The sequence below is a fragment of the Orcinus orca genome, chromosome 1, assembly GCF_937001465.1.
Source record: "Orcinus orca chromosome 1, mOrcOrc1.1, whole genome shotgun sequence".
Taxonomy (NCBI): Eukaryota; Metazoa; Chordata; class Mammalia; order Artiodactyla; family Delphinidae; genus Orcinus; species Orcinus orca.
In genome coordinates this window covers 131122900-131150616 of record NC_064559.1, presented here as the reverse complement: position 1 = coordinate 131150616, position 27717 = coordinate 131122900, and the positions used below count along the sequence as shown (strand labels likewise).

The 27717-nt window shown below is 36.6% G+C and overlaps 1 protein-coding gene and 1 long non-coding RNA gene across 2 annotated transcripts in view; both read right to left on the bottom strand.

Moving 5' to 3' along the window:
• The window catches only part of DIPK1A (divergent protein kinase domain 1A), a 119368-nt gene that overhangs the window by 43997 nt on the left and 47654 nt on the right, over positions 1-27717 (bottom strand). The gene's annotated exons all lie outside the window — the stretch shown is intronic.
• LOC125965327 (uncharacterized) overlaps positions 15593-27717 on the bottom strand; it is a 50870-nt gene continuing 38745 nt past the window's right edge. Inside the window, exon 2 of the long non-coding RNA XR_007479079.1 lies at positions 15593-18701. This is a non-coding gene — a long non-coding RNA (uncharacterized LOC125965327). The remainder of the gene's footprint in view (positions 18702-27717) is intronic.

Sequence of the window (27717 nt, the reverse complement as noted above, 5' to 3'; positions counted from 1 at the left end):
TTCCATATATATGTGTTAGCATACGGTATTTGTTTTTCTCTTTCTGACGTACTTCACTCTGTATGACAGACTCTAGGTCCATCCACCTCACTACAAATAACTCAATTTCGTTTCTTTTTATGGCTGAATAATATTCCATTGTATGTTTGTGCCACATCTTCTTTATCCATTCATCTGTTGATGGACACTTAGGTTGCTTCCATGTCCTGGCTATTGTAAATAGTGCTGCAATGAACATTGTGGTACATGTGTCTTTTTGAATTATGGTTTTCTCAGGGTATATGCCCAGTACTGGGATTGCTGGGTCATATGGTAGTTCTATTTGTAGTTTTTTAAGGAACCTCCATACTGTTCTCCATAGTGGCTGTATCAATTTACATTCACCAACAGAGAAAGAGGGTTCCCTTTTCTCCACACCCTCTCAAGCGTTTACTGTTTGTAGATTTTTTGATGATGGCCATTCTGACTGGTGTGAGATGATATCTCATTGTAGTTTTGATTTGCATTTCTCTAATGATTAGTGATGTTGAGCATCCTTTCATGTGTTTGTTGGCAATCTGTATATCTTCTTTGGAGAAATGTCTATTTAGGTCTTCTGCCCATTTTTGGATTGGATTATTTGTTTTTTTGATATTGAGTTGCATGAGTTGCTTGTATATTTTGGAGATTAATCCTGTCAGTTGCTTCATTTGCAAATATTTTCTCCCATGCTGAGGGTTGTCTTTTCGTCTTGTTTATGGTTTCCTTTACTGTGCAAAAGCTTTTAAGTTTCATTAGGTCCCATTGGTTTATTTTTGTTTTTACTTCCATTTCTCTAGGAGGTGGGTCAAAAAGGATCTTGCTGTGATTTATGTCATAGAGTGTTCTGCCTATGTTTTCCTCTAAGAGTTTGATAGTTTCTGGCCTTATATTTAGGTCTTTAATCCAGAGTTTATTTTTGTGTATGGTGTTAGGGAGTGATCTAATCTCATACTTTTACATGTACCTGTCCAGTTTTCCCAGGACCACTTATTGAAGAGGCTGTCCTTTCTCCACTGTACATTCCTGCCTCCTTTATCAAAGATAAGGTGATCATATGTGTGTGGGTTTATCTCTGGGCTTTCTATCCTGTTCCATTGATCTATCTTTCTGTTTTTGTGCCAGTACCATACTGTCTTGATTACTGTAGCTTTGCAGTATAGTCTGAAGTCCAGGAGCCTGATTCCTCCAGCTCCGTTTTTCTTTCTCAAGATTGCTTTCACTATTCGGGATCTTTTGTGTTTCCATATAAATTGTGAAATTTTTTGTTCCAGTTTTGTGAAAAATGCATTGGTAGTTTGATAGTGATTGCATTGAATCTGTAGATTGCTTTGGGTAGTATAGTCATTTTCACCATGTTGATTCTTCCAATCCAGGAACATGGTATATCTCTCCATCAGTTTGTATCATCTTTAATTTCTTTCATCAGTGTCTTATAGTTTTCTGCATACAGGTCTTTTGTCTCCTTAGGTAGGTTTACTCCTAGGTATTTTATTCTTTTTGTTGCACTGGTAAATGGGAGTGTTTCCTTAATTTCTCTTTCAGATCTTTCATCATTAGTGTAGAGGAATGCAAGAGATTTCTGTACATTAATTTTGTATCCTGCTACTCTACCAAATTCATTGATTAGCTCTAGTTTTCTGGTAGCATCCTTAGGAATCTCTATGTATAGTATCATGTCATCTGCAAACAGTGAGTTTTACTTCTTCTTTTCTGATTTGGATTCCTTTTATTTCCTTTTCTTCTCTGATTGCTGTGGCTAAAACTTCCAAAATTATGCTGACTAATAGTGGTGAGAGTGGGCAATCTTGTCTTGTTCCTTATCTTAGAGGAAATGGTTTCAGTTTTTCACCACTGAGAATGATGTTGGCTGTGGGTTTGTCATATATGGCCTTTATTATGTTGAGGTACGTTCCCTCTATGCCTACTTTCTGCAGAGTTTTTATCATACATGGGTGTTGAATTTTGTCGAAAGCCTTTTCTGCATCTACTGAGATTATCATATGGTTTTTCTCCTTCAGTTTGTTAATATGGTGTATCATATTGATTGATTTGCGTATATATTTATGTGTTCTTTAATTTCTGCAGATCCTGCTGCTTCACATTTTAAAATAAAGATTAAAAAAATAGCCATAAATGACACTTGTAGCTATTAATTAATTTTATTTCCCTGTGTGGCACTCACTAAAATGTTCCCAGTGGTCTGTTCCATACCAATTACCTAGACAATCTAGACTTTGATTAAGAAATGTAGTTACTGTTTCTGACCTTTTTATTTTTGCTGAACTATCCAAAATATGGCCCAGCAGATTTTCTGTTCTGCTGATTTTGTGCCTAGCTACCAGTGGTACATTGCTTTATTCCAAATTATGCTCCTGAAAGTCATAATAAGAATTTTAGTAAATACACTACAGCAGTGATTCTCAACTGGAGTCAATTTTCCCCCCAGGGGATACCTGGCAATGTCTGGAACTGGGGAGAACTACTGGAGTCTTGTGGGTAGAGGCCAGAGATGCTGTTAAACATCCTTCAATGCACAGAAGTGCCCTTCACAACTAAGAATTATCTGCCCAAATGTCAATAGTGCTAAGGCTGAGAAAACTTGTATTATGGTTACACAGTAAAATGAAAACAAAAATTAAGCAGCTGAAAGAATCAAATTTGTATGACACTATCATTTTATTTTCGTCTTTAAGGCATAAACTACTACTAATTAGAAAAATACAACATCTGTCTGGAAATAACATAAGTAATTCTTTATGACTAAATGATTGGCAATATCTTATTATAAATAAAGAAAAATCACTGGAGATAGAAAATATATAAATGATGAAATAAACTTTCCTACCATTTCTACTGTAAAGAATAGTGATACTTTTTCTTTTTTTATATTGTTTGATCTCACTGTGATAACAGTGTGATCAGATAACAGTGTGATAACAGATATTTTCAGATAACAAATCTGAAAATCTATGATCTTATTCAAATGATTTTACATTAAGTTTTAAAAATAGGCATAAAGAAGCAACACCTCAAATTTTAGCCATGTAAGACTACTTCTATGTTACTTATCAATTTTTCACTTTCAACATCTTTTACAAACATATAAAGCACAAAGTCCCATCTGCTCTACCTCTAAATACTTCCTACACAGATGTTCTTAATTTTGAAAAGTAAGGAAGAAAAATAGGTATCATGTCTTACTTAATATGTTTAGTGGACTTGAACACTCAGAAAACCTAACAAATTGATAAGGCTATTGCTTGCAAAAACTCAAATACAATGATTTCATCATTTCATAGAAAAAGCTGAGAGACATGTTTGCCCTTTTTCTTTTGTGATAACACTGGTTTATAAGATTTATGTAAGTTTCATGTGTACAACATATTTTCATTCAAGTTTTCCAATTACCAGTTACTCTGAAATAAACTTCAAAAATCTTTTTTTTCCTTATTGTTATATTGACAACATTGTAGCTAGCTTTTACTGCTAAATATTTAGGAGTAATCTGGCTGAAAAAAACTAAAGTTACAATTATTGACACATATCCCCAAATATAACTTTTACCCTTTTCTTTAAATAAACTCTAGATATTTATAGTAATAATATTTTGAAAAATATGCTAGCTTTAAAAAACAGAAATATAAAGAAAGCATTTCATAAGGTAAATACTTTATACCACAACACATACAGATAAACTTTGTTTGGAATGGATCCTATACCTTTTTTTTTTTTTTAACATCTTTATTGGAGTATAATTGCTCTACAGTGGTGTGTTTCTGCTTTATAACAAAGTGTATCAGCCAGACATATACATATATCCCTATATCTCCTCCCTCTTGCGTCACCCTCCCACCCTCCCTATCCCACCCCTCTAGGTGCTCACATAGCACCGAGCTGATCTCCCTGTGCTATGCGGCTGCTTCCCACTAGCTAGCTATTTTACATTTAGTAGTGTATATATATCCATGCCACTCTTTCACTTCATCTCAGCTTCCCCTTCCCCTTCCCCGTGTCCTCAAGTCCATTCTCTATGTCTGTGTCTTTATTCCTTTCCTGCCCCTAGGTTCTTCAGAACTTTTTTTTTTTTTTTTTAGATTCCATATATATCTGTTAGTATACGGTATTTGGTTTACTCTTTCTAACTTACTTCACTCTGTATGACAGACCCTAGGTCCATCCACCTCACTACAAATAACTCAATTTCGTTTACTTTTTGGCTGCGTTGGGTCTTTGTTGCTGCACCTGGGCTTTCTCTAGTTGTGGCAAGCAGGCTTCTCATTGCAGTGGCTTCTCTTGTTGCGGAGCATGGGCCCTAGGCACGCGGGCTTCAGTAGTTGTGGCTCATGGGCTCAGTAGTTGTGGTGCATGGGCTTAGTTGCTCTGCAGCATGTGGGATATTCCCGGACCAGGGATCGAACCCGTGTCCCCTGCACTGGCAGGCAAATTCCCAACCGCTGCATCACCAGGGAAGTCCCGGCAGGCGGATTCTTAACCACTGTGCCACCAGGGAAGTCCCTCCTGTACCTTTATTAAAGGGTGTTTCGGGCTCCCCTGGTGGCGCAGTGGTTGAGAGTCCGCCTGCCGTTGCAGGGGACACGGGTTCGTGCCCCCAGGAAGATCCCACGTGCCGCAGAGCGGCTGGGCCCGTGAGCCATGGCCGCTGAGCCTGCGTGTCCGGAGCCTGTGCTCCGCAACAGGAGAGGCCACAGCAGTGAGAGGCCCGTGTATCACAAAAACAAACAAACAAACAAACAAAAACATACCTCTAGGATCTAGAAGTCTCCTGACTGCTTTTCAAAAACTTTTTTTTTTTAAACTGGAAAATATATCATTCATATAGAATTGTTTAAAATACATAAGTATAACTTAAATTATAAAGTAAATACCCATATAACTCCCACCTGGGTTAAGAAACAGTTTCTCTAGTGCCTTCACTGACCCCCATGTGACCTCTCCAGTAAGGGTTAATTAACATGCTTCTGACTTCAATGATAATCATATATGTGCTTTCCTATGTAATTTAATCATGTATCCCTAAAACACAGAATTTGATGTTCATTTCTCTTGAACTTTACAGAAATAGAAGCATATACCATATATTCTATTGTGACTTTCACCTTTCTCTGATGCATACAGCCATAATTTGTTCATTTTCTTTGCTGCAGAGTATTCCACTGTTTGATTATTTTTTTAAGAGAGAAATTTACTTCGTCCTATCACAATCAATACATAAATTTTTAAATGTATACATTTCTCTTCAAGCTCCGTTGGAAAAAAACCCACATAGTATGGAGATACATTCTATGCTTGGCTCCATGCACTCTGTGGGTCTCATATATGTCATCCAATGTTCCTAGAAATCATGGATTCAGAAGGTTTGCGAGAGACAACGAAAACGAATAGCTCAACCATACACTGATGTGGTATGAGGCTGATGTGAACAGTTTTGTCCTAAGTCAGCTGTGCCAAGAGGAAGTCTAAAGGCATTACATGGGGAGTGTCACTGAACTGCCTGGGGGTGGGTGCGACTTTAGTTATCAGTCAATGAGGGAATGACTTTTTGTCGCTAAAAGTTGAAGACTATAATCCTTTGTTTTGCTGCTGCTGCTTTAGAGACCACAAGCCAGGCTCATGTTTAAAAGAGCTGTAAGGCCAGGAAAATAGAGCAAAGCCATTCCCAGGATTAAAAAAGCAGGCACACAGAGGGCTTTTAATGAACAAGTAGACAGCCGGCATTTCATAGAGCACATGGGAGGGAGGTGCAGCCCCCATCAGCACTCTACATAAAAGGAATATTAGCATTTGCAAGAGCAAATGAACTCAGTCATGGAGTTCTTCAACATCCCAGTGCAGAAAGACAGGGGTTAAGAAAGCTAAGTGTTCCAATTTTCCATTGTTGTATAATAAACTATCCCAAAACTCAGTGGCTTACAAAAATAATTTGTCTCTCATGGTTCCGAGTTGATTGGACTCAGCTGGTCACTTCTCTCCAGTTTTTCATGCATTCGTGATTAGGGCTGAAGACACGTGACAAAGGACTGACTGGGCTGGACTGTCAGTCCAGGGGGTGGACTGGACGGGGGGTGGCTGTTTCACTCACATGTCCAGCTAGCTCCATGTGGCCTAGCTGGCCTTCTTCTGAGCACGGTGCTCAGGGTAGTCAGGCTTCTTACATGATGGCTGACTTACTCCAGGGCAAGTGTTCCCAGAGACCAAGGCAGAAAAGCTGCATCATTTCTGCCCCACTCTCTTGGTTACACAGGGCCAGATCAGATGGAATGGAGGGGGTACTCCATAAGGGCTTGCATACCAGGAAGCATGGCTACGGAGGGGTCATCTTTGGAGAGTAGCTACCACTCCCAGATAGGATCAACAAAGCAGGGTCTACGGGAGAAGAGAAAAACAATGTGGAGGTCCTACCCAGAACAGAGACAATTTTCTTGGCCGTTCAGATTAAGGATTCTCCCTTCCTCCTTAGTGGGGCAGAGCTGGACATTGCAATTAAAATCCATTAATAGTATTTGTAGTTGTACGTATTTGTGTTTAAGATACTGAATACAGTTTTCATTCCATATCATGAGCTCAGTAACTGTCAACAAATCTTTTAGCTTATGTACACAAAGTTCCAAGTTAAAGAACTACTTAAGATATGGTTATACATAAGTTTCCAAATAGAATTCACATTACCTTAGTATTTCAGTTAAGATCTGGGCACCCAGAAGGGGCAAATCACGTGTCCATTTCCCCTTTTTAGTGAGCCTGAGGCACCATACTGGGTCTAGAACTTACTACACATAAAATATCCACATGCAAATCTCACATGGGAATCCTAGTGGGCACTTCAATTCACTAACAATTCACTTACTAAAAATAAAGTTTAGCTATGTTTTACCTAAACTCGGAGATTGAACAGCATGGTCCCTTTAAACTTCAGATTCTGAAGTACATTTTAGGGCAAAATTTATTTGGAATAGTTACCTCTACGGTTGTACAACCTGATTGATTTAACAATTTTCAACATTGTTTGGAATCTTAGAGTATCCAGAGGCTGATTATAATTTAGATGAAACTTGATTATTGTAAAGGGTTTTTAAAAGGAAATTAATGTTAGTTAATATTCTGTGCGATTGATGAAGAAGGAAGCTGGGTTCTGAAGCTTCCTTTCCCAGGATTCATTTATGTGACTTCCAGACACAGTAGCAATTAAATACTGAAACCTCACCTCTCTCTGATACATGAGAAAAGCAGATGTGTGTGTTCAAATACAGGGGTGGCCAGAGCAGGGCTGCGGGAGGTGGTTCACCTCTGTGCGACAGCATTCTGCCTTTGTATCACTGAAAGAACCGTGGCTGCTCAGGGAATGCGGTCAGAAAGGAGCTACGGTTCCTCTGACCCGAGAGGCGTGTGGAGGTTCTATTCCCGTTGGTTGGTACCCTGCACAGATTTTCAGAAGCCCTAGAGCGGAACAACTTTAATTTAAAAACATAACAGGTTGGGGTGGTGGCGCAGGGGTTAAGAATCCGCCTGCCAATGCAAGGAACACGGGTTCAAGCCCTGGTCCAGGAAGATCCCACATGCCGCGGAGGAACTCAGCCCATGCGCCACAGCTACCGAGCCTGTGCTCTAGAGCCCGTGAGCCACAGTTACTGAAGGCCGTGCACCGAGAGCCCGTGCTTCGTAACGAAGAGTAGCCCTCGCTCACCGCAACTGGAGAAAGCCCGCGCGCAGCAACGAATACCCAACACAGCCATAAATAAAATAAATAAATTAAGAAATATAAATATAACAGGTTGAACAGTGCCTATCTAGTCCATTCTAATCAGACATCTCTGAAGGTAAACTCCTCATTTGTAAAGCAATTAAAACAGAAGTGACATGTTAAATGGTAACTACATCAGAGTTAGAAGAGTCCTCAGAGCACCCAGATTCTATTATTTTTTTTCTCATCAAAGTACTTTCATACCAGAAAACAGTACATGCCCAGTATAGAAAAAATGGACAATAAAGAAGTATGTAATTCCAGTTATAAGATAAATAAGTCCTGGGGTGTAATGTACAGCACGGTGACTGTAGTTAATAATACTGTATTGTGTATCTGAAAGTTGCTAAGAGAGTAGATCTTAAATATTCTCATCACAAGAAAAAAAACTGTAACTATGTGAGGAGATGGATGTTAACTAAACTAATTGTGGTGATCATTTTGCAGTATATACACACATATCAAATCACTCTGTTGTATACCTAAAGCTAATACAATGTTATATGTTAATTATATCTCAATAAAAAAATAAAACCAAACAAAAAATAATTATGTAAAAAAGAAGGTAAATGATCGAGTTTTGGTGTATTTCTTTTGTAGCTGTTATATAATGTACATATATAACATAAAGAAAAATAAAATTAGGGTCTTATGATAAATGTCATTTATTACTTTTTTCCACTTAACATACTATTAAACACATTCTTAGGCCATTACATAGTCTTGATATTTAAAAAATATGATATTTAAATGAATGCATAACATTTTACAGTATGGGTATACCATAATTTATTTAATCCTATTTCTATTGTTGGACATTTTTATTATTTCCAATATTGTGGTCTATTAATAGTAACAACAACAATATTATTAATGAGAGCCAATATTTATTAGTGTTACCCTGTACCAGGAACTGTTATCTTCATAAAAAGTCTGCTCTGGGGTGGTAAATTGGTCAGGGGTAAGAAAACTGTTTACCATGAGCCAAATCCAGTCTGCTACATGGTTTTGTAATTTTATTGGAACACATCCACCCCATTCGCTGATTTACTGTCTAAGGCTGCTTTAATGCTATAATGGCAGAGTTGAGTGGTTGCAACAGAGACCGCATGGCCAGCAAAGCCCCAAATATTTACTATCTGGCTCTTTATAGAAATAGTTTGTCAACGTTTGGATTGTAAATATTCATTCCTTCCCCCTTCCCCGCTTTCCCGGCCTCTTTGATGTTGGGCTTGGCCATGTCACTTGCTTTGGCCAATGTTTGTTAGTAGATGTGATGCAAAGAAAAGTGTACAATTGGACTTGCCTTCTTACACTTCAGGCACTGCCAGGAGAAGAACAGGTCCCTGGTAGTCCATTCATCCCAGGACAGTAAGTGACACTGTAGCCCACCTGAACCAAACCCATATCCGGGAGCCAATCCCAGCCTAGAAAAGTTGAACTCCAGCTGACCTGTTGATGTATGAGTGAGAAATTAATGGTCATTGTGTGTCACCGAGTTTTGGGGACAATTTGTTATGCAGCATTGTTATTGTAGCTAAGTGATACTGGACCCCTCCTTATGCTTAAATTTCCTTATAAGAACTCTGTGAGTGGGGACTATTCTTCATTTTACAGATGGAGAAACTGAGAAACATATTCAGGTTAAAGCAAGGCTATACTAGTAGTAAATAGGAGAACCAGGATTTGAATTGAGGCCACATGGCTTCAGAGTCCATGGCTCTACTCTATTGCCTACTGTATTAAATACATAAGTATTTGCTTGAGTATTTGATTATTTCTTCAGGAGAGATTTCAGCAAGAAAATTTCTAGGTCAGAGGGTAACTAGTTTTAAAAGGTTAATGATACATATTGTTACATACTTTCCAAAAAGCTTACAACAATTAACATTCACTGGTTTTTCAAATGCACTTTTTTCACCTTCACCAGCATTCAATTCTATAGGCAATTACATTTTTAGTTTCATTTACAGTTACAGTTTTAAGAGAGTGGCCTTGAATTTTTTTAATATGCTGAATCTTTTCTTTTTAATTTTTTTTTAAATTGAATAGTTGATACTCAGAATCTTTAGTACTAGATTTGACAAAAGCCCAGGTATACAAGAACCAGTGGGGCACTGAATAGAGCTACTGTGGTTGACTACTTCAGGCCTGACCTAAGTACATTATCCTAAAGAATTATTAGAAGCACAGATAAATCTAAGATGGGCCTTCAGGTTATGTCAGTCCAAGGAATGAGAAATACAGCCTTCCACTGCTCAAATCAGTCTCTCAGAGAACAGAGAGGTCACAGAAGCATTCTTTCTTGGAGTGAACATCACCAACAACTAACGACCCTCTTTTCAGTTGAATGGTAAAATAGTTGATAGTTGTAGCAGTTTAAAAAATAAGTATTATTTTAGAATAGACTAAAAATCTGTTTGGAATGATAATCTTATTTCAAAAATATTACAAATCATGCAAACCAGATGGCCATCTCTAATTTTGGAATTTCTCAGACAAGTGTTAATCTAAATTGCCTTCCCATTTCTCTCCTAAATTCCAAAGAAAGCAAAAAACAAAACAAAATGAAACCTACAGAAAATGCTTCAGAGACAGACGACAGCTATTTTCATCACAGCAATTTTTACAACAGAAGAAAAGGAGCTCACTTATAAAGAAAATGCACTGAGACAGGTTTCTAAATGAAAATGTTTCTGCCTGCATTGTAAGTAGTACTGCACCTACTTGAGGCACGGGTTGTTTTGTTTTGTTTTTTAAGCTAAGAGTAACTAGCACATATTAAAATATTGACAGGAAGTCAGCAGAAAGAGTCTGAAGAGAGTAGGGTGTTGGCAGATTAACAGCACAAGGTTTCTGAGAAGTCAGAAGGGAGGGGACCCAGAGCAGAGATGAAGAGACAGCGACTCCACTGTGCCCAGAGGCAAGAGGGAAAGGAGGGTGCACATGTGCATGTATATCTGAGTGGGGAGGTTGCGTAGTTTCCATCAGATGACTTCTGTTTTCTCTGTCTTTGAGAATAAAGGGAGAGAGAAACCTAAAACAGAAAAATTACTGTAACCTAGATTCATTTTTCCAACTAATTTGAAGTTATAACATTTCAAACATACAGATAAAATGTCTGTATAGAAAAATAGAAGGGGGAGGGATAAATTGGGAGATTGGGATTGACATATACACACTATTATATATAAAATAGATAACTAATAAGGACCTACTGAATAGCACAGGGAACTCTACTCAATACTCTATAATGACCTATATGGGAAAAGAATCTAAAAAAGAGTGGATATATGTATATGTTTAACTGATTCACTTTGTTGTACACCTGAAACTAACACAACATTGTAAATCAACTATACTCTAATAAGAAATTTAAAAAAAAATAAAAATAGAGAAAATAACATAAAAGGTAGCTCTGTACCCACCACTAAATGTAAATAGATGTCAACAGTTTGCCATATTAATTTAAAACTCTTTTCTAAGAAGAAATACAATGTTACAACCAGATCTCAACCCTCTCCCCTTATATTCCTCATCTTTCCTTTCATCCTCAGAGGAAATCATTATCTGGATATTGGCCTCTATCTTTCCCATATATATTTTTGTATTTTTACTACATAAATTACCAAGTTATATACAATACATGGTGCTATATGCTTTGTGCTGTGAAGCACAAAGATACAATAAAAGCTGCATACCAAAGTGAGGTGCCCAAGAAAACACACACATTAAAAGTCAAAAGGGCCAGGGCTGGTTCCCTGACTACACCCCCAGTCAGATGGGGATATTAGAGAGGGAGGACTTGCAAGAGGTTTCCTTGGAGAGATGTGTTGTTATCCTATAAATACTCTTGAAAGGAAGGGTAGGGTTGATCCTTCCTCGCCCCAAGCCTAGAGAGAGGGGCTTCCACAGGACAACTCACTAGCTCAAAGCATATACCGAGGAGTTGGACTGGACTCCACTGTAAGCCTGACGTATTCCCAAATGAAAATGTTCCCATTATTTGTTTGAGGAGACAGTGCAGAGAGAGACCCACCAGCTTTCAGCAAGCAAACTGAGCACCCCAAAAGGTAGAACAGGACAATCTCTTTACATCTGCTTTTCAACAACAACATTCATTTAAAATGACCTGACTACTAGAGTTTAGGGAAAAAAATAAGGATGGGTCAATTACTTTAGGTGGAACTTCATTTACAAAAAATAAGAATTAATGAGTACGTTATTTTCAGGGCTTATAAATCGTTCACCTTAGCAGAGCATTCCCTTTATACAGTCTATGTAACTAAAACAGGAGTCTTTGCCTTCTTTGTACCAAGTAAATCATGAGTGGTCAGGCAGGCCAAATAGTTAAGAGATGGGCAGGACTCTTCAACATGAATAAGAATCAAAGGCAAGCTCCTTTTTGTTCAGAGTTCTTGTTGATTCAGAGTAAGTATATTCTCGGTTTAATCAAACATTCTTTTTTCAACACGTGGGTGTTTGAAAAATTGTATCAGTACTTTGCTCTTAAAATTCTCACCTAACCACAAATCCTCCATGCCACAAAGAAATTTAAAGTGTTCTTATTTATTCATCACAAAAATTATAATTCAATGTTTCTCAAAGTACAATCCATTGTTCTTTTTTTTTTTTTTTGCGGTACGCGGGCCTCTCACTGTTGTGGCCTCTCCCGTTGCGGAGCACAGGCTCCGGACGCACAGGCTCAGCGGCCATGGCTCACGGGCCTAGCTGCTCCGTGGCATGTGGGATCTTCCCGGACCGGGGCACGAACCCGTGTCCCCTGCATCGGCAGGCGGACTCTCAACCACTGCACCACCAGGGAAGCCCCCATTGTTCTTTTGAATCAAAATCTGCTAATACAATTTTTTTAAATGCAGGTTGTTAGGACCTACCCCCAGATCTACTGAATCAGAATCCTTACAGATGAAGCTTGGGAACATGCATTTTAAAAGTTCCCCAAATTATTCATATTAAATCTGGAGGGAAAGAGTTATAGATACAAGCTAAATAAATTAAAAACCTCTCAGGAAACCCCTGTCTAGTTTACTAAAACGAGATTATATTGAACAACTACTTAACTGGCAATAGTGCCAGAAGGAGAATGCATCATTCAAAATCCCTTCCATTCCCAGATTTCAATAAACGACTTATTATAAGTAATGATAATTATTGTTAATAAAAGAAATATGCTATAGCTCTTAAAATTTGAACCAATAATTTAGTTATTTAAAATTGGATTTCCTTTTTTTTTTTTTTTGCTTTTTATTCTGAGATAACTGTGGAATCATACGAATTTCTAAGAAATAATACAGGAGGGACTTCCCTGGCAGACCAGTGGTTAAGACTTCGCCTTCCAATGCAGGGGGTGCGGGTTTGATCCCCGGTCAGGGAGCTAAGATCCCACACGCCTCGCAGCCAAAAAAACAAAACATAAAACAGAAGCAATATTGTAACAAATTCAATAAAGACTTAAAAAAAGGGACTTCCCTGGTGGTGCAGTGGTTAAGAATCTGCCTGCCAATGCAGGGGGCACAGGTTCAAGCCCTGGTCCGGGAAGATCCCACATGCTGCAGAGCAACTAAGCCTGTGCGCCACTATTACTGAGCCCACACACCACAACAGAGTAGCCCCCGCTCGCCGCAACTAGAGAAAGCCCAGGCGAAGCAATGAAGACCCAACGCAGCCAAAAAAAGACTTAAAATGGTCCACATCAAAAAAGTCTTAAAAAAAAAAAAAGAAGAAATAATACAGAGATCCTTTTGCCCATTTTTCCCAATGGTAACATTTTACAAAATTACAATATCACAACCATGATAATGATATAATCTACTGATTTTATTTAGATTTGCTGTTTTACTTGTACTCATTTGTGTGCGTGTGTGAATGTATTTAGTTCTATACAGTTTTATGTGGTAGCTTTGTGTATCTACTACTACAGTCAAGTACACACCAATTTCATCACTACAAAGATCTCCATGTTGCCCTTTTATAACCACATCTATCTCCATCCCCTCCTCTGATTCCTTGGCAGCCACGTAGTATGTACGTATCACTGTTTCTTTAATCATTCAACTAATGAAGGATATCTGGATTGATTCCAGCTTTAGAGTATTATAAATAAAGCTGCTGTAGCATTCATTTACAGATTTTTGTTTGAAAACAAGTTTTCATTTCTCTGGAATAAATGCTCCAAAATGTAATTGATGGATTTTATGGCAGTTATACATGTTTAATTTTTAACGAAACTGCCAACCTATTTTCCAGAGCGGCTATACCATTTTATATTCCCACCGGCAATGTATGAGGATCCATTTTCTCTGTATTCTCACCAACATTTGGTGTTGTCACTGATCTCAATTTGTTTTCATGACACCATTGCACATTTTAATAATGAGGAATGATATGTATCAACATAAAAATACTTATTAGAAAGAGCAATGGATTTAGGATGAAAATGTTTAGGTTCCTGCCCCATTCCCAGCAGTTACATGGACAAACTTTAACTTAAAACTCTTAAGTTGTGATAGGTTCATGGATGTTAGTTTTCTAAATTATGATTCAAAACTTACAAGTGGGATATATATAAAAAACATATATTTATATATACGTCAAACATTCATGGAATTTTGAAAATAATATACCTCTCATTATAGCTTAGAGTTCCTTTTGTTCTAATGGGAAAAAGGCAGAGAACAAAAGTTTTCTATGAAAATATAGATGTAATTTTCAAAATACTATAGGGTATTAGATACCTGTAAAAATGTTTCACCTGCTTGATACTTCAAGCCCCAATACCCCCTTCTCCAAGGCTTGATGAGTCCAAAGGTCTAGAACTTATAGTCCAATACTTTCAAATTTTCTCCAAAACCCAAGTGACCATGAAAATCTAATAGTCAGAGTCCAGCTTTTTAAAAAAACATTTATTTAGTATTTTATTTATTTATTTATTTATTTATTTATTTTTGGCTGCATTGGGTCTTTGTTGCCCCACGCAGGCTTTCTCTAGTTGTGGGGAGTGGGGTCTACTCTTTGTTGCGGTGCGTGGGCTTCTCACTGCGTGTCTTCTCCTGTTGCGGAGCACGGGCTCTAGGTGCGCAGGCTCAGTAGTTGTGGCGCACGGGCTTAGTTGCTCCGCGGCAGGTGGGATCTTCCCGGACCAGGGCTCGAACCTGTGTCCCCTGCATTGGCAGGCAGATTCTTAACCACTGCGCCACCAGGGAAGTCCCGGCAGGCGGATTCTTAAGCACTGCACCACCAGGGAAGTCCCAAGGGTGAGTTTTATAGTATGTGAATTTTATCTCAATAAAGAGGTTATTTTAAAATTATTGGATTTAATCCATGTTTAGTAATATAAACAAATAAATCAACCACAACTACTTTCTTAATAATTTCTAAGAATGGAGCCTACAGTCTTCTGCAGGAGGTCATTCCAGTGTCATACGCCCTGAGAATGTTCCTTTTTATAACTTTCTAAGAAAGTAGATGTTTCCTTCTTTCCTAGGGAGTAATGCTTTTGGCCAGTGAAATAAAGAGGAAAGGGGCTGAGATTCTGGAGTCTTTCCTTCTTTTTGCTGCAAAAGTCCCAGAACAAAGATAATCTGAATTAACTGACAACTTGAAACTTTCAATTTTTCCAATTTCATTTACTGAAAAGACATTCAATAAAATTTTTAAATTCACCCATAATTCCACTGAACTAGAACAACAGCTGTTTTCATTATCCATTTCCTTCTAGTTGTCCACATGTAATTCATTTCATACACATCTATAATCAGTGTATATATAATTTTGTATTTTTTCTCATTATACTGTAAACATGCTGTGTTGTTAACATAGTTTTATGACATTCATTTTCAGTGTCACAATAATATGCCATCCAGTTGATATATCATTATTTTCCTAACTTTTCCCCTTATGTTGACTTTAAAGTCTTCTTTCTCCAATTTTTCTGTGTGTATACAAGCTTTGTAAAGGTTTTTAAATTTTCCTTGTTTTGAATTATTTCCTTAGGTTGTTTCTCAGCAGTAGAGCTTCTGGGTCACACAGTAGGAACATTTTTATGGCTCTTGCTTTCTAAACTAGTATGAATTTTTCAACATTATTTTGCACTATAGGGTGTGTGTGTGTGTGTGTGTGTGTGTGTGTGTGTGTGTAGATATAGATAGATTAATTTAACAGACCTGAAAATGGTACTAAAGGCTCTACTGTTGAATTTCATTTTTCAAAAGTGGGTCATCTTTACTTTTTATTATGAAAATAGCAAATGCTCATTGTCAAACTGAAATAATTTATGAGGCATACAAATAGAAAGTGAAAGTTTCCCCCATCCTTCTTTTGGAGGATTGATTACAACACACCATCTCGTAAATTTGAGTTTGCCTAAGTGGGAAATGTGATTTAAGGATCAAAGGCTCTAGGATGGTCCACATACAAACCCTATGAGCTGACAAAAGTCCACCAGAGCTCCATGAGAGGAAAGAATATCCAAGTAGAGGGCTGTGGGCATGTGAGCCCTAGTGAACAAGAAGAGTTAATGCATTCCACAAGGAAAAAGGCAGACGCTGTGGTGTATTTTTGAGAGTAGTGAGATGAAAGGAGAATCTAAGGTGGCCCTAGTGTACCCTGGTCTGAGGGTGACTTGGCAGAGACACAGGGACTCATTTCATATAAAGAATCTCTAAGGCAAATTGAATACCTTAAAGTGCCTTAAAACTAAAATTAGTGGAAAATAACTGTTATTTTCCACTAAATACTTGACACAGCCTCTGTCACCAGTAGAGAATAAGAAAACAAATAAATTTATTATAAAGAAAAAATAAAGTTGTCTCCTGCTTATACTATAAAGCTCAGAGATTATGTGTTTGATCTAACTAGAAGGGCATTTCTTGACTATAGACTACAGAACATTCAAAGGTTTCTAATTTACAAGTACATTACTCAGTTCTGTATTTTCTATGCTCAGCTAGCTCTGATGGAAATTGTTTTTAAGCCCCAGATCAGGTTGTCTCTTTATAACCCATGTTTTCCTAAATCACTCCTATAACTCATCCAGCTGTGCTTATTCAGACATAGAAAACAAACTTATGGTTAACCAAGGGGGAAAGGGGGTGGGGGAGGAATTAATTAGGAGTTTGGGATTAGCAGACATACACTATTATATATAAAACTGATAAACAACAAGGTCCTACTGTATAGCACAGGAAACTATATTCAATATCATGTAATAAACAATAATGGACAAGAATATGAAAAATAATATGTATATATATGTATAACTGAATCGCTTTGCTGTACACCAGAAGCTAACACAACGCTGTAAATCAACTATACTTCAATTAAAACAAAAGATTGTACTTATATACTATCTTTACAATTTTTTTTTTTTTTTTTTTTTTTTTGTGGTATGTGGGTCTCTCACTGTTGTGGCCTCTCCCGTTGCAGAGCACAGGCTCCGGACGCGCAGGCTCAGCGGCCATGGCTCACGGACCTAGCCGCTCCGCAGTATGTGGGATCTTCCTGGACCGGGGCACAAACCCGTGTCCCCTGCATCAGCAGGCGGACTCTCAACCACTGCGCCACCAGGGAAGCCCTACCTTTACAATTTTAGTTTGCACTAGTTTGTAGATTGCTTGGTAAGGGCTCTGAACTGTTTGTGTGGGTAAATTCTTTATCCTCAATAGGACCATCAACTCCAGGGAGCATATTCTTTTCATTCTTATTCACCCATACAATGAACACTAAACTACAGCTAGATGATCACAGAACCTTGCTTAATTCTACGATGGAAACGGATGGAGATTTGCAATATAATGGCTCACACTTGGATTATTAATACCACCATACTGGAGACTACCCTTCTCTTAACTAAAAAGTTTGCCAAACATAAAAGACCTTAGCACTTAAAATACTGCCTATTACCCTAGCTTCATCTCCCACCCCACACCATCCCCATTCTACTAAACTTTATGCTGCAGAGATACCAAAGTAGAATTGTTTTTGGAACACATGATGCTACTTCACATCTCTAGGCCTTTGCATATGCTCTTTCTTTGCTTGAAAGTACCTTTCACCTACCTGAGCATTTGGAGTGTCTTTTTATTCTTTATAACTCACTTAGAAGTCACCACCTCCAGGATCCCCCATGTCTACCCTAAGAATTCTATGATGCTTTCTTCTGTGCTATCTCTATATCTGGAATAAACTTCTATTGTTGCACTGAGTAGACTGTATTGCAAAAAGAAAATAAAAAAACCTCTTTACATGTATTTACCCCATCGGACACAATTCCAGACTCAGCAAAAATTTATCCAGAAAAGGAATGGGAGGAAAGAATGGAGAAATGGAGGGAGGGAGACCCAAAAAAGTTTCTGTGACCTGCACTGTGCAGGAACCATGTCTTATTCATCTCCATATCTCCATGGGACTGGTCAGTACTTAGGACACATGGGGCTTCATTCAATGTTTGATAAATTGATTTGACATATATCTTAAAGGAAAAAGCAATGAACCACCTTGGCATGAAATTCTTATCAAAGGGAGAACTGCCATTAATCAAAACAGTGTATTATTTGAGCCAAATCAATTGCGGTGCACACAAGCACATTAGGGGCCCAGCTTGAGATTCTACAGAATCCTAGTGCCAAGAACTAAGCTAGACACTCCGACGCATGAGATATGATTCTTTCCCTGAAAGGGCGCATAGTTTTGATCGGGAATCAGGTTCATAAATAGATGGACCTTGAGGGCATTATGCTAAGTGAAATAAGACAGACAGAAAGAAAACTACTACATGGTATATCATTTATATGCAGAATCTAAAAATTTTTTTAAAAGTCAAACTCTTAGAGAGTAGAAAAATGGCTACCAGAGGCTGGGAGGTGGGGGAAACAGGGAGAGGCCAATAAAAGGCCAGTAAAACCTTACAGCTACATAATGAATAAGGTCTGAGGATCTAATGTAAAACATGGTGACTATAGTTGATAACACTGTATTTTTTTTTTTAAAGATGATGCAATCAAAAGTTGTTTAGGAGATGCACTAGTGGAATTGCTGAGGGATTAAACATGAGGGTAAGGAAACAGGGAGAGTCTAGAAGGAGTTGGGTATATTTATCTCTTGAGTAACTGGAGAGTATCACTAACTGAAATAGGGAAAGAAGCAATTTGGGGGCAGGACTTTAGCTTTGGACACGTTGAATATGAAGTGCTATCTAAAGGTAGATATCAAATAGGCAGTTAGATGCAAATCTGAAGTTCGGGGTGGGGAGGTTTGGGCTGGTGATACAGCAGGTTCTCATTAGTTTTCTATTTTATACATATTAGTGTATATATGTCAATCCCAATCTGTTGTTTTTGGTTTGTTGTTTCCATTTGTTTATTTGTTATGTTTCATAAACTGATATATCTGAAAAACTGTAAAGCCACTATTAAAATAAGTCATTATTTAAATAAATAAAAATAAAATTTAAGAATTTTGAAATTGAAAAAGGTGAATGTTTCAGTGTTCCCTTTTACATTGTTTTAGCTAATACTATACTTTGAATAATACATGTATTCTCCGGTTTAACTGTTTAATGAAGTCTTAATTGTTTTTGGCTCTTTCTTGTTCCACTATTTTGTATGCTTTTTTTCGCTAGTAACAGCATTTTCATCAATTTTTCTTTCTTTTTTTAACTGAAAAATAATACGTGCTAATTTCAAAAACTAAAAAATACAAGAAAGTCAAAGATTAAAAATCATATAGGTTTGTAGTAATCATTTAATTTATTTAGCTTTTTAAAATTGAAGTATAGTTGATTTACAATGTTGTGTTAATTTACTTAACATTTTGAAGTATTTCCTTTCAGTCTTTTTTTCTGAGAAGTTATTCTTTTCTTCTTTTTAAACATTATTGTACTTTGCTCTTATTTGAGCTTCTGAATCTTGTGGTAAACAGTGCCTGAGCGAGATGATTTCCAGATGAGTTTTTTGTGCCCAATTACACAATTTTGTCCAGGGGGAATAACAACTCATAAGGAAACTGTTTGCTTTTAAGTTTAGTCCAGATAGCACACGACACACATTCCTGCAGATTCATCAGTGTGCTCAGTTCCATCAGAGTGGTTTGGTAGGATGAGGATTCCACCAAGAGCTTGTGACTGCCTTCTGCTTACTGGTAGTCCTTTAGGAAGTCTGCCACTTTCGTAACATATATTCTGCCCTTAAGTTCTTCATTTTGATTTGTTTTTCAGTCAACTCAATGTTTTGTTTTTCAAGAAGGTTATATGTACTGTTGGCATAGTTTTGAACCCCGGCACACATGAATGTCTGTTACCCTCATTAACAAAACAAAATGCAGCTGGATACAAGACTGCCTAGTCACAGCCTTTTCCCTTGAAAACTTTGGCTCACCTTCTGACGTTTGATGTCATCAACAGCTACCATCCTCCCACAGTTTTCAATCTCTTTTATTTATCCCTCTGATTTCCCAGGACATTTCGCAAATGTGTTTTCCACATAATTACCTCAGTACACCTCAGTGTGAATCCTACTTTTTACCGTCTCCAATTTGTATTTTAATTCTGCTACTGCATGTTGTTTACTTACATCTATCCATCCTTTTTGCCCTGTTTTCAGCTCAGCCTATTTGTTCCTTTTGTTTTTATGCTTCAGTTCCATAGAAGCCTTTTCTTCTTGCATCAACAAAGGATACAGAAAAGTTTTAAAATTTCTTATAATTCTTATAAAATATAATTTTCAGAGTTGCTCTTCCTTTAAATCTCTGTGATGATGTTCCCTTTCCCTTGTTCTAAAAGTTTTATAAGTCCCATATTGTTATGTGACCTCTCATTTGAGGATGAGAAGGACATCTAGACCTGCTGTTTGAGAACAAACAGAATGTGTGGACTGTCACTGGCCCCATTCTGTCAATGTATGTGCTAGTGGATTCCCCTGCTCCAATCTACAGCAGTACAGTTGAGTACAACTTCTATCTAATTCCCGGTGTCTAACAGGTCTCCATCTGCTAAATTGAGATAAGATCCAACTACTAGGCTTATTGTTATGCAGAAATGATAGAATATTTTTTAAAAAAACCAATCACTACAATCTTCAGTGTATTATTTGAGATGTTTTTGACTATGAGTAATAGAAAATCCATCTCTAATTGGTTTTGACCGAAATAAAATTTATGGGCTCAAATAACTTGAAAGTTCTGTAGTATGGTGGGCATCCAGTTTAAAAAAAAAGCAAAACTTTTTATTATGGAAAATTTCAAATCTGTACAAAGTAAACAGAATGGTACAATGAACCCCTATGTACTCAGCACCCAGCTTCAACACTTTAAGATTCTGCCATTCTTGTATCATGGATGCCTCCACCTTCTCCCTACCCCTACTTGATTGTTATTTTTGTAATGGAAGTTCTCAGATAACATTTATATAAATAGAAGTGCACAAATCTTCACTGTAAAATTTTACCAAATGGCCACACATTTATAACCCACATTGAATTTAAGCATAGAACACTTCTGTTTCCCCAGAAAGTCCTCTCGCGTTTCTTCCCAGTCAACCCATAGCTTCCCACTGCTAGCCCCAGGCTACCTCTGTTCCAATATTTTTTCCAGTGGAGATTAGTTTTGCCTCTTCTACAATCTTATATAAATGAAATCATTCAGCATATGCTTTTCAATGTCTGGTTTCTTTCACACAGCATTATGTGTATGAGATTCATCCATTTGTTGCATAGATCAATAGTACACTCCTTTTTTTGGTGAGCAGTATGCTATTGTATGCATATAACCACAATTGTTTATTCTCCCATTTATGTATACGTGGGTTATTAGTTTTGTACATTGAGTAAAAGTGCTATGAACACTCTTGCACAAGTCTTTTTGTGGAGTATGTTTCCATTACTCCTGTATGAATATACAGAAGTAGAATTACTGATTTAAAGGGTAGGTATATGTTTAACTTTCTAAGAAATTGCCAAAAAAATTTCCATCCACAGTGTATGAACATTCCAGTTGTTCCACATTCTTGCCAACATATGGTATTTTCAGCCTTACTATTTTAGGTATTCTAGGGAATAGGAAGTATCTCATTGTGTTTTAATTTGCATTTCCTTGATGATTAATGGTGTTTTGTATTTTTATTAGCCATTCATATAATATCTTCTTTTGTGAAGTGTTTGTTTAGGTCTTTTAAGTCTTTGGGGGTGAGTGTCATTTATTGAGTTTTGGGAGTAATTTATTTCATATTCTTGGTACCAGTTTTCTGTCAGATACATGTTTTGTGACTCCCCTCCAATTCTGAACTCTGCCTGTGGGTTCCACGTTCATTTCCTTAACTGCATGTTTTGATGGGCAGAAGTTTTTAATTTTGATGAAGTTTAATGTATTGATGTTTGTTTTAATGTTTTTGCTTTCTATGCCTTAGAAAATTTTGTCTGACTTTCAGGTTTCAAAAAAAAAAATTCTCCTATATTTTCTTCTAAAGGCTTTATAGTTGTTTTGCTTTTTTTTTTTTTTTCTTTTGGCCATGCATGGCTTGTGGGATCTTAGTTCCCTGACCAGGGATTGAACCTGGGCCCTCTGCAGTGAAACCCCAAAATCCTAACCACTAGGCCACCAGGAAACTCCCTAAAGCCTTTATAGTTTTAACTTTTACACTTGGGTCTCTGATCCACCTTGAATTAATTTTTGTGCATGGTGTAATGTAGGGATTGAGGTTAATTTTTTTTTTAGATAGCCAGTTGTTCCAACACCATTTCTTAAAGTTTCTTTTTTCCATTAAATTGTTTTGGTGCTTTCATCAAAAATCAATTGACTTTAGATATGTGTGTATATTTCTGGAACCCTATTTCTATTTCTTTATGTGTCTACCCTTATACCAATACCACGGTATATCGATCATTGTCACTTTATAACTAAGCCTTGATGAGAATAAACCCTCCAGTTTTGTTCTTTTTCAACATTGTTTTGGCTATCCTAGGTCCTTAGCATTTCCATATAAATTTGAGAATTAGCTGATCTGTTTTTATTTACAAATCAGCTGGGATTATGATTGGCATTGCATTGCACCTATAGATTCATTTAGAAGAAGTGATATGTCAACAATTTCAAGGCTTCCAATCCATGAAAATTATGTATCTTCATGTAGTTACATCTTTAATTTCTTGAGCAGTATTTTGTTCTTTTCAGTGTAGAGCTGTGAGTGTTAAATTTATTAAGTATTTTATTTTTGATACTATTAAAATATAATTGGTTTTTAAATCTCATATATATGTAAAAATACAATTAATATTTTTATTGGCCTTGTACCTTAAGACAATGCTAAGCTAAATTCACTTTTTTTTTTTGATGTGGACCAATTTTAAAGTCCTTATTGAATTTGTTACAATATTGCTTCTGTTTTATGTTTTGGGTTTTTGGTGATGAGGCATGTGGGATCTTAGCTACCCATAGGGATCAAACCTGCACCCCCTGTATTGGAAGGCAAAGTCTTAACCTCTGGACTGCCAGGGAAGTCCCTAAATTCACTTATTGATAATAATAAGTTTTTTGACGATTCATTTTCTACTATATAAATTATCTGTGTATAGGAACAGTTTTTACTTCTTCTTTTCCAATCTTTATTCCTTTGACCTTTCCTTACCTTACTGCATTAGCAAGGACAGTCAGGAAAATGTTGAGTAGAAATTGTAAGAGTGGTACTTTTGCCTTGTTCCTAGTCTTAAGAGGAAAGTGTTCAGTGGTTTATCATTTATTTTATTTTATTTTATTTTTTAAATTTGTCTTCAACTTTTTTGACTTTATTTTTTTTTTGTCCAGGCCACTCGGCTTGTGGGATCTTAGTTGCCCGACCAGGGATCGAACCAGTGCCCCCTGCAATGGAAGCACAGATTCCTAACCACTGGACCGCCAGGGAATTCCCAGTGGTTTACCATTTAGAATTACATTAGCTGAAGGTTATTTTGTTGATATCCTTTATCAGGTTGAGGAAATTCCCTAATTCCAGATCCATGTATCAAGTATTTATGCTGAATTTTGTCAAATGTTTTTTCTGCATCTATTGAGATGATCATATGTTTTTTTCCTTATTCTGTTGTTATGGTAATTATGTGTATTTTCAAATACAAAACCAGTTTACATTCCTGGGATAAAACCTACTTGGTCATGCTGTGTTAATCCTTATATACATTCCTGGGTTCAATTTGCTAATATTTTATTAGACAGTTTTATGTCTATGTTTTAAGAGATTTTTTTATTTTTATTTTTTATAATATCTGTACTATGTTTTAGTCTCATGATTATACTGGTCTCATAAAATTAGTTGAAAACGTTTTCTTCCTTTATTTTCTGAAAGAGTTTGTAAGGCTTAGTTTCTTCCATAATATTTGATATAATTTACCAGTGATATTCTCTGGGCCTGGAGTTTTCTTTGGAGGCATCTTTTTTACTACAAATTCAGTTTCTTTCACAGAGTCTTCGACAGGCCTATTCAGACTTTTTAGTTCATTTTGTGTCAGTTTGGGCAAGTTGTATTTTTCCAGGAATTTTTCTATTTCACTAAGTTGTCAAATTTATTGGTAAAAGTTGTTTTTAGAATTCCTTTATTATTCTTTAAAGTTTATGGATCTATGATGATACTCCCTCTTTCTTTTCCAATACTGATAACTTGTGTTTTTCTAGGGGTTTTTCAATCTTATTGATCTTTTGAAAGAATTCATTTGGCTTTGTTAATTTTTTTAAAAATGTATTTATTTTTATTTATTTATTTTTGGCTGCGTTGGGCCTTAGTTGCTGCATGCAGGCTTTCTCTAGTTGGGGCGAGTGGGGGCTACTCTTCGTTGCTGTGCACGGGCTTCTCATTGCAGTGGCTTCTCTTGTTGTGGAGCACAGGCTCCAAGCGTGCGGGCTTCAGTAGTTGTGGCATGCGGGCTCAGTAGTTGTGGCTTGCGGTATCTAGAGGGCAGGCTCAGTAGTTGCAGCGCATGGGCTTAGTTGCTTGGCAGCATGTGGGATCTGTCTGGACCAGTGCTCAAACCCGTGTCCCTTGCATTGGAAGGTGGATTCTTAACCACTGCACCACCAGGGAAGCCCTGGCTTTGTTAATTTTTTCTGTTGTCTGTTTTCTATTTAATTGATACTTGCTATTTTCTTAATTTTCTTCTTCTTGGTTTTACTTTGCTTATGTTTTTCTAGCTTCCGGAAATATACAAAATAAATTTTAACCATTCCTTCTTTCTAATATAGGCATATCTTGTTTTACTGCACTTCACGGATACTGCATTTTTTACAGATTGAAGGTTTGTGGCAACCCTGTGTCAAGCAAGTCTATTAGCACCATTTTTCCAACAGCATTTGCTTACTTTGTATATCTGTGTCACATTTTGGTAATTCTCACAATATTTAAAACTTTTTCATTATTATTATATTTGTTATGGTGATCAGTGACAACTCGCTGAAGGCAAGATGGTTAGCATTTTTGGTCAATAAAGTCTTTTAAAGATAAGGTATGTATATATTTTTTAGACATGATGCTGTTGCGCACTTAATAGCCTAAGTATAGTGTAAACATAACTTATATGCACTGGGAAAGCAAAATATTCGTATAATTCGATTTACTGCAGTATTCACTTTATTGCAATGGTTTGGAATCGAACCCATAATATCCCCAAGGTACACCTGTATGAACAATTAAAGCTATACATTTTCTGCTAAGCAATGCTTTCACTACATCTCACCAATGCTCATGTTTGTTTTTCATTATCATTTACATGAAAATATTTTCCAATTTCCCTTTGATATTCTTTTGATCCATGTATTATTCAGAAATATACTGTTTAATTTCTAAATCTTTGGGAATCTTCCAGATATCTTTTTGTTATTGATTTCTAATTTAATTCAATTGTGATCAGAGAACATACCCTCTTAGATTTCAGTCTTTTGACTCTTATTCAAACTTGTTTCATGGTCCTATAAACAGTCTATTTTGGTAAAAGTTCCAGGATACCTGAAAAGATTCTGTATTCTGTAATTGTTGGGTGTTAGATTCTATAAATGTTAATTAGGTCAAGGTGGTTTACAGTGCTATTCAGATCTTCTATATCTGTACAGATTTTTGACCTAGTTGTTCAATTAATTACTGTAAAGGGATGTGAAAATCTCCAACTACAATTGGGGAATTTAATCCTTTTTCCTTTAGTTTTGTCAGTTTTATGCTTCATCTATTTTAAAGCTACATTATTAGGCACATACACATTTGTAATTATGTCTTCCTGTTATATTGGGGTTTTTATCATTATAAAATGTCTCCATCTCTGATAATACTCCCTGTTTTGAAGTCTATTTTTGGTCCATTATTAAAATATCTACTCCAAATTTCTAATGATTCATGTCTGCATGGCATATCTTTTCATCTTTTCCTATCCTTTTATTTTCAACCTTGTGACTTTGTGTTAAAAGTGCATGCCTTGTAGACAACTTATAGTTGGGTCATGCTTTTTATCCAGTTTGACAATCTCTGTCTTTTAATTGCAGGGTTTAGTCTAACATTTACATTTGATTTGGCTGGATTTAGATTTGCCATTTTGCTACTTGTTTTCTATTGTGTCATCTGTTCATTTGTTTGCTTGTTTTATTGCTCCTCCTTTGGGGTTAACTGAGAAAAAGGTTTTAGTATTCCATTTTGATTTCTCCCTTGGCTTTTTGAAAACAGCTTTATTGAAATATATTTCGTATATCATACAATTCACCCATTTAAATTAGTATGCAATTCAATGTTTTTAAAAAAATATATTCACAGGGTGCACAACCATTACCGATATCTAATTTTAGAACATTTTCATCCCCTTAAAAGAAACTCCATAACCATGAGGTGTCCTTCCCCATTCCCCCTCATCCACTCAGCTCTAAGCAACTACTAATCAACTTCCCATCTCTATAGATTTGCCTATTCATTTCATATAAATGAATATACAATATTAATATACAATATGTGGTCATCTTTGACTGGATCCTTTCATTTTTTCATAATGATTTCAAGGTTCATCCATGTTGTAGCATGTGTCAGTACTATATTTCTTTTTATTGCTGAACAATATTCCATTGAATGGATATACCACATTTTACTTTTCCATTCATCAGTTGATGGACACTTGGGTTGTTTCCACTTTTTGACTATTATGAATAAGCTGCTATTAATATTCATGTACATGTTTTGTGTGGATGTACATTTTCATTTCCCTTGAGTATATACCTAAGAGTGGATCTGCTGAGTCATACTCTACGTTAAACTTAAGAACTGCCAAGCTGTTTTCCAAAACAGCTGCACCATTTTACATTTCCACCAGCAATGTATGAGAAGTCCTATTTCTCCACATCCTTGTCAGCACTTGTTACTGTCCATCTTTTTTATTATAGCTATTTTAGTGGGTTTAAACTGGTATCTCACTGTGGTCCCATTGACTTTTAGTTGTAACCCTGCATTTTGTTTTATTGGTTGCTTTAGAGATTAAAACATTCATCTTTAACTTAATATAATCTACTTACACTTAATGTTGTACTACTGAGCATTAAATATAGCCATCTTGTAACAGCATAATTCTACATACCTCACTTCCTTGTCCTATTGACATAAACTCCACAATACAGTGCTAAAATTTTTGCTTTAACCACTATGTCTTTTAAAGAAACTAACAGAAGAAAATATAGTCTTTTAAATTTACCCACATTTTTACCATGTCTACTGAACTTTATCCATTTCTGAAGATATGAGTTACCATCTAGTATCATTGCCTTTCAACCTGAAGAATTTCTTTTAGCATTTCTTATAGCACAAGTCTGGTGTAAATAAGCTATAATTTTGTATGATTGGCCCCTTGTATATAAAGTGTTGTTTTTCTCTGGCTAAAACCAGGATTTCAGCAGTTTGACTACAATGTACCTGGTGTGGT